The sequence below is a fragment of the Otolemur garnettii genome, unplaced genomic scaffold, assembly GCF_000181295.1.
Source record: "Otolemur garnettii isolate 467f Iridium unplaced genomic scaffold, OtoGar3 scaffold00014, whole genome shotgun sequence".
NCBI lineage: Eukaryota > Metazoa > Chordata > Mammalia > Primates > Galagidae > Otolemur > Otolemur garnettii.
The window spans coordinates 11566121-11573303 of record NW_003852409.1 but is presented as its reverse complement, the minus strand read 5'-3'; the positions used below and the strand labels follow the sequence as shown (position 1 = coordinate 11573303).

The 7183-nt window shown below is 49.7% G+C and overlaps 1 non-coding gene across 1 annotated transcript; it reads left to right on the top strand.

Moving 5' to 3' along the window:
• The first annotated feature begins 971 nt into the window (after positions 1-971).
• LOC111723711 lies at positions 972-1033 on the top strand. Its single transcript, XR_002772200.1, has one exon. It is a non-coding gene; the product is annotated as a U7 small nuclear RNA (small nuclear RNA).
• The last annotated feature ends 6150 nt before the right edge of the window (positions 1034-7183 follow it).

Sequence of the window (7183 nt, the reverse complement as noted above, 5' to 3'; positions counted from 1 at the left end):
CCTCCAGCCCTGCCTTGAGGAGGAGAACAGCATCTTTGGAGCACCCACCAACACACATACTCTGCTAAGTTCTGAGCCTTATGAGGGCCATATAATTTTCTCTGTTTATATGGGAGGGGGAGCTGGAGCTCAGAGAGGTTGAGTGACTTACCCAAGGTCACTCAGATAAACTGTGCCACTGGTCCTGGAACCCTGGTCTTTCTGACTCCACAGCCCAGGACTGCTTGTCACAGCTCCGAGATTTTCTACAGCCTCTCATTCTCACAGGGCGCCCTGAGCGAATGTGGGACTCAGTGCCCCTGTGGGACTCTGTCCTTCATGGATATGAGGTCGTGTGGTCAGCACAGTTCCTGTGGGAAGAGGCATATGTCAGCCCGGGGGGGCGGGGGGGGGGACCAGTTTCCACAGGACGGAAGCAAGGCGGAAGGAAGCTCAGCCTTTCCCACCCCTCTGCCTTTCCCTCTCACAATTTAACTGTTAGCCCAAGATCAGGGCAGGGACTGTGCCATGCTTCTGTGTCAGCTGAGCAGTGAGAGGTGACTGGAAGGACTTCCGGACTGAACTTGGAGCACTGCAATCTGGGCCCCTCCTGAGTGGGAAGCGTCTGTAGCTGGCATTGCCTCCATGGGGCCTCCCATGAGAGCTCAAATCACAGTCCCTCCAAGAAAATCACCCCTTTGAAAGAAGGATGGGCAAAAAAAAAGAAAGAAGGATGGGCAAGCATGGGGGCAGGGGAGTAGAGGGGCGGGAAGGAACCAGATGATATTCTCTCAAAACCCAGGATTCCTCGTTATTTTTTCCCAGGTTTCCAATCCCACCTCCACAGGAAACACCCAGTACCGTCTCGGGGAAGTGACATGGCCTTTCTCAAGAGACTCTACTACAGAAAGCTGTTAAGACCCCCTCATCGGGTGTGGCAGGCCTATCCCAGCGCCCAGCAGGCCTTAAGCGCTCCACGAATGGCAGCTCCCAAGTGTCAGAGCACTTTTAGAATTGGTCTAGGAGGTTTTCTGGTTTTCACTAGAAGATCCTCACTCCCTTCCCTGCCCTTCCCTGCGTGAACAGGCCTAGCAGGAGAGAAGTCCTGGAGCCCTAGGGAAGCTCTAAAGGGAGTACAGTGGGGTGCAAAGGAGGTGGGGGAGCAGGAGGCCTCCCAGCCCTGCAGCCATGATGCTGAGGCAGGTGAAGATGGAGTGTTGGGGTACCAGGCAGCAGGGACTGTGGGCACAGCACTGAACTTCCAGTATCCCAGCTTGGAAGGCTGTGGCCTTCTTTCCAGGAAGAAGGGACTGTGGCTCCTGGCGACCCTGGCTGCCTGCTGCACTCCACAAGATTTGGAATAGACACCCAGAGTACAAGAGGGGCTCGGGGGTGAGGAAGTGGGCCCCGCATCTGCACAGCCCCGAGCACGACAGGCAAGACGGAGGGCTCTGTGTTCCTTCAACACAAAGGCAGCATGGCTACGTATTGACCAGGTGACAGAAGTGTGACTAGACATCTGCAGGGACTTCACCCTGTACTTGTATTTCCACAATTTTTCACTAACTCGCCGTTCGCAGCACTTTACTGAATATAACTGCCTCAAACAGTGATATTCAACTCTATTTGTTATATTAACAGATACATCTTCCAACAGCCACAGAGATGAACATCATTGTCCTCATCTTACAGATATGGAAATCAAGGCCAAAAGAAACAGACATTCCTAAGATCACCCTGCTCAAAAGTGGCTGAGCTGGGATTCAACCTGCCTGTCTCCAACGCCCACCCTCCTACCGTGCTGGCTGGTGCGGCCTTCACCTTCACAGGAGCAGAATGTGTGAGCAGGACCAGACTGTGGCAATACAGCCTTGTTCTCACCTTATGGGGAATCTGAAGTTTGAAGGGCCCAGGGGCTTATGGAAGCGGGTCAGAGGCAGGTGCAGAATTTGCATTTTCTGTCCTCACCAGGTGTCCACTCTATGTGAAGTAATCTTGGCTCATAAAACTTCATTTTGTAAGATTCCCACAAGCCTTTCTTTGGGGGGAATATCAAGCTTTTAATAATGGAAACTGGATATTGACTGAGTACCAGGCATTGCATGGTTTATTCTCCCAACTCTGGGAGGAGCCTTACTCCTATAATTGTCCTCATCAAAGCCCTGGCGCCTCTGAACACCAAAGGCAGTTTAATGCAATGTGAGCACATGTAACTTTCTATTTTTCTGGTCATGGGAGTTTGTTTGGCTCAAGTGCAGAGCAAGACAGAGGGACCAAGAGTCAATGCCCCAGGAGCAGCCCCTGACCATCCCGGCAGGGATACTGTGGATAAATAATATTGCAGCTTCCTCCCTCCAGTGCACAGCCCTCAGTCAGCGTCCACGCCACCACCCAGGGTTCTCCGTGCAGCTGCCCTCCAGTCACCCATAATGGTAATGGCCTTGATCACATTTCCTTCCCTCTCTGTCTCATATCTCTTCCCTAGCAGTGTTCTCTGGGACCTACTCACAAACAAGCCACCTGCACTCAAACTACAGCTTTCCACTCAAAGTACAGCTTTCCACTCAAGTGGACAACATTCCTGGGACACGGAAGGGAAGTGTTAGTGTTGGAAACTCTGCTCCACTAATCACCTCTTGATATGTCTGATTATCTCCATATTACAGATGAGGAACCTGAGTCACAGAAAGATGAAACATGGCATATTTAAGCTTGCATGGCCGTTGTTACCCTATCTAACTGAGATTGTGCTCTTCTCCTGATCCTCCCTGCCTCTGAGACGCTGAGAAGTTTACTCTCTAATGGCCAACATGCAATGGAATGCTATTCAGGACTGGGCTCCTGGAGGCCAACCCCGGCTCTCAAATTCCACTTCATGGACAGCTGCAGATGCTACCATCTTGAAAAGCAGGCATACGTGCAGCTTTGTAAACCTTTCACTAGATTCTAACATTCACTAGATTCTTCTGAAAGCAGATTCTTGCACTACTTAATTAGGAGAATCTGTATTAGTTACCTATTGCTCTGTGACAAATTATCACAAAACCAGCAGCTTAAAATAACACATATTTATCTCACAGTTTCCATGGGTCAGGGGTCCAGGCATGACTTAGCTGTGCTCAGGTCCCACCGGGTGTCAACCAGGCTGTGCTTTCATCTGCAGGCTCAACTGGAGAAGAGTTTGCTTCTAAGATCATCCAGGTTGTTTACAGAATTCATTTCCTTGCAGAAGTATGACCAAGGACCACTGCTTTCATTGGCTGTTTGCTGGAGGCCAACCACAGGTCCTAGAGACCACCACAGTCCCTTGTCACATGGCTTTTTTCATAGGGAGGTCACAATGTGGCAGTTTGCTTCTCTAAGGCCAGCAGAAGAATCTCTTGCTCCAGTCCACTAAAAGGGACCCATGTTTATATGCAACAGACCCAGGGAGCAGATGGGGGGAGGACAGCCCATCATCTTTGACCCATGACGGATGGATTTGTTATGTATATTTCCATTAATGTTATTTATTCATCATAATTATGCTAAACGTGGTACCCCAAAATACAATATTAAGTCCCATTTACCTTTCACATAAAGACTTTCCTTAGTTCTCAAGGAATGTGGAATAAAATACAGGTACTCTAGCCTGGTTTTCAGGCCCCCTTCCTTATGTCTTCCTGGCCTCACCTTTGCCTGCTTCTAAGTCTTTCCAATCAAGCCGAACCAGATATCTCCTTCCAGCAAAGGCAGCCCCTCTGCCTGGCCTGCCCTTTGCTTTCCTCTTGGTCAGGGTCACATGCATTTCATTGCAAACCCTTGGGGTAGGTGGCCTTGACCCTCGCAGGACCCAATCAGCCTGTCCCCTCTCTGGACTCCGTAGCTTTGTGTGTGTGCTTCTTTATACTTCTGGTCGCACTGTGCTGTATAATTTCATCAAGCAGCAAGGCTTGATTCACTTCTGGATTCCAGAACTTGGCATAGATTAGGCCACAATAAGTATGTGCTAAAAACGCAAATACATAATCAATATTATTAACAGCAACTTTTCCTTTACGGCCCCTTAAGGTTTGCGAAGTATATTAAGCTGATGTGGGCAAGTTCGGAATGAAGATATGGGGCAAAGGCCAGCGAGATCCAGCTGGGTGACCCCAGCAGGCCAGGAACAGTTGGCAGCCGGATGTCCTCTTCTTGTAGATGGACAGGCTCCGGAAAAAAGCCCCCAGCCCCGGCTCCACCGAGGAGCCTTCAGCTCAGCACTTCCCGAATTCACTACCGCTATTCTCGGCAGTCTTCTTCCCCCAAGGTTGCTTCCATATTTTCAGGTCTTTGAATGTTGCAGCCAAACCACTGCTGTACTTCGGAAAGCAGAACCAAAACACAGCACCAGCCACCGCTCCTCCCTGACTTCCCGCTCCTGGGGCTCCTGTCCGGCCTCCCCCCTTCATTCTCTCTGCACTCTCTTGCCCTGGAAGCCACATCCACGTTTGGCACCCTGGCCCTGTGTGCTGCCCCACCCCCTCCATGCCCCGGGTGTCCCTCTGGGATCCCTCCTCCAGCCTGGCCCGAGACCTCTGCCACTCTACAAACCCAGCCTCTCCCCGCTCTCCATTTGAACCACTTCCTCATTTGAATTCTTCAAGTCCCTCCTCCTTTTATTCTGGGGGAAGCCTGTTCCAAGAGCCCAGTTGTGACTTTCTCGGGTTAAGGGCTGGGTTTAAAAATAAGTAGGAGTTACCATTTCTGTCACCAGAGAGCTTAGGCAAGAAGGAGCCTCAGAGGCAGGGTGGCCTGCCCCTGCAAAAGGACTACTGAAAAATGGCAGTGACCTCCTGGCCCCTGGGATAGGTGGCCAGAAAAAGCCAAGGCCCACCAAAGGGCTTCAAGATCTTTCATGTCATATGAAATTTAAGGAATATTTTATCTGTCTTTTTTAGAGGTAATGGCTCTTAATCTTGAGTCTAATTGAAACCTACAACCAAAATTCACAAAAGCAGGACTGACTGAGGGAAAGAGATGGCCAAGTTTGTGTATAAATCCCATCTGCGTAACCCAGGATAAGCCATATAATACCCCGAGAAGCCAAGTTTCTCCTATAACATGAGAAAGAGAAGCTTCTCCACTTGGGATGGTTGCAAGAATCAAATGAGATAATATTTGAAGTGGCCAGCACAGCATAGAATCCACAGGAGTCTTGCCAAACAAAGCTAATTACCTTCTCCTTTAAAATTGCTGTTGTTCCCTTCCATGGAGGCTCCCAGGAGGTTGCCGGGCTCTGGCGCTGGCCTACCTGGAATGCGATTAGTACCTGCGGGGCACTGCCGTCACTGGCCTCATGGTGGGCCTGCCGCCAGTCCAGCAGGATGATGGCAAATGGCCCCTAGCCAGCGTCCTCAGCAACTTCAGGAGCCACTGAAGAGATGACTTTGATGTCACGCCAAGGGAAGATGTGTTGAAATTATCTAAATTATCCGAGGCCCCCACAAAATTCAGGCAACTGCAGAATGTTAAATTCCCTGCCTATGGCTCTCCATCACACCAATTATAGTCTCAGTTCTCCACCAAGTCCTGCTGTAGATCTCTCTCCTCAGTGCCTTTGCACGTACTTGAGTCCACTAAGACTCCCTTCCTTCCTCTTTGTGGCTGCCCAGGCAATTCCACCTCTCACTTTAGGCCTCAGCCCCGGGCCCGTGCTCCAGCAAACCGGTTATCCCTGATGGTTCCTCTCCAGTGGCATTTTTGACTCTGCTGTAATCCTTCATTTATGTGCCGTGATCCCCAACAAAAATGAGAAGTAATTGAGAGCAGAGACTGAGCTTTGTGGCTGTCCATGCCTGGTGTTCATGCAATGCCTGCCAGCGAGAGGTATCCAACTTGTGTTTTGTTGAAACTCACTTCTACCACAATTGTGTGTTAGTGCAAAGAACCAAAGCTTGAATATATCAAAGAACTCTTTTTGAATTCTAGCTGTGTAACTAAATAGACATGGCATTGAGGTTTTTAGCCTCTCTGACCCTTAGTTTCCACTTTAAAATGGAATAATGAACCATCTCATACACAGGCACACACACCGGTGGGCCAGGTCTCCCCCATGAGAGAGAAATGGAGAGCAGATCTATTGCCATTGACGCTCCAGGTAAAAGCAGGATTGCTCATTACCCCTTTGGCTACTGATCTCAACACTTTGGTCTCAGCCTTTTTCTGCACCCATGCCCTGAGTCCCGGGAGCAGCCAGCTCAGCAGGGACATAAGGAAACAGGTGGCTTCCTGGCCTTGACTTGAACATGGAAAACGAGAAGTCTCTTGGCCAAGGTCAGAGCCCTCCACAGGACCTCACCAAATCCCACCTCCCTGTGGAGAGTCCACAATGACACTGTCCTCTTCTAGGCCAGCATGGACAGAGTCCCTGGCCCCTACATTCAGAGTCTGGCTGTCATGTTGAAAAGTAGAAGGGTCGCTGGAACCCTCCAAACAGGGATTGTTTTCCCAAAGCACAAGCCAGCACTTCAGACAGGGACACTTTACCTGTCTTTAGGAAGGTTTGTACCACAAGCTGACTATTAGTTGGACAGACTGGGTTATGCCACAGTAACAAAGGATGTCCCCAAATCTCTCTTTTAGTGTCTTAAAAGCATAAAGGTCTTTTGCTCACACACTGAGTTTTATGGGTCCTGGCTTCTCCCCAGGGCAACTGCTCTCCATGTGATGGCTCGGAGAGGCAACTTCACATCAGCAGGCGCTTCCCCAACGGCACGGCCAAGGAAGAGCAGGTGCCTGAGTCCCACATCAGCCGCTACGTGCTCCACCTAGGCACTTCCTGCCCGTTTATCCTCTAGACTGTAAGCTCCTTCAGAAATACAGCCATGCCTCTTATTTTCACTGCTTATTGGTGTCTGCTTCAGAGGGGACACTTAATACATATTAGCTTCAGAAATGAGTGAAAGAGTAAATGTATTTATCATTTAGTCCTCAACTAGTCCCCTGAGCAGTACCCACAGTGATCTGTACACAGCTGTGGGCTGGGTAATGGGGACCGACTGGAAACAAGACTCCCCCTCTGCCCTCAGCAAAATGACAGTCTAAATGGGAAAACCAATGTATAAAGAAAACCTAATCCAAGCCAACAAGCAATGTCACTGAAATCCACACAGCCTGCTACAGAAGCAAGCTAAAACAGAAAAATAATCTCAGGAAATCCTGAAAGGATTTAGTAAGCTCGCTT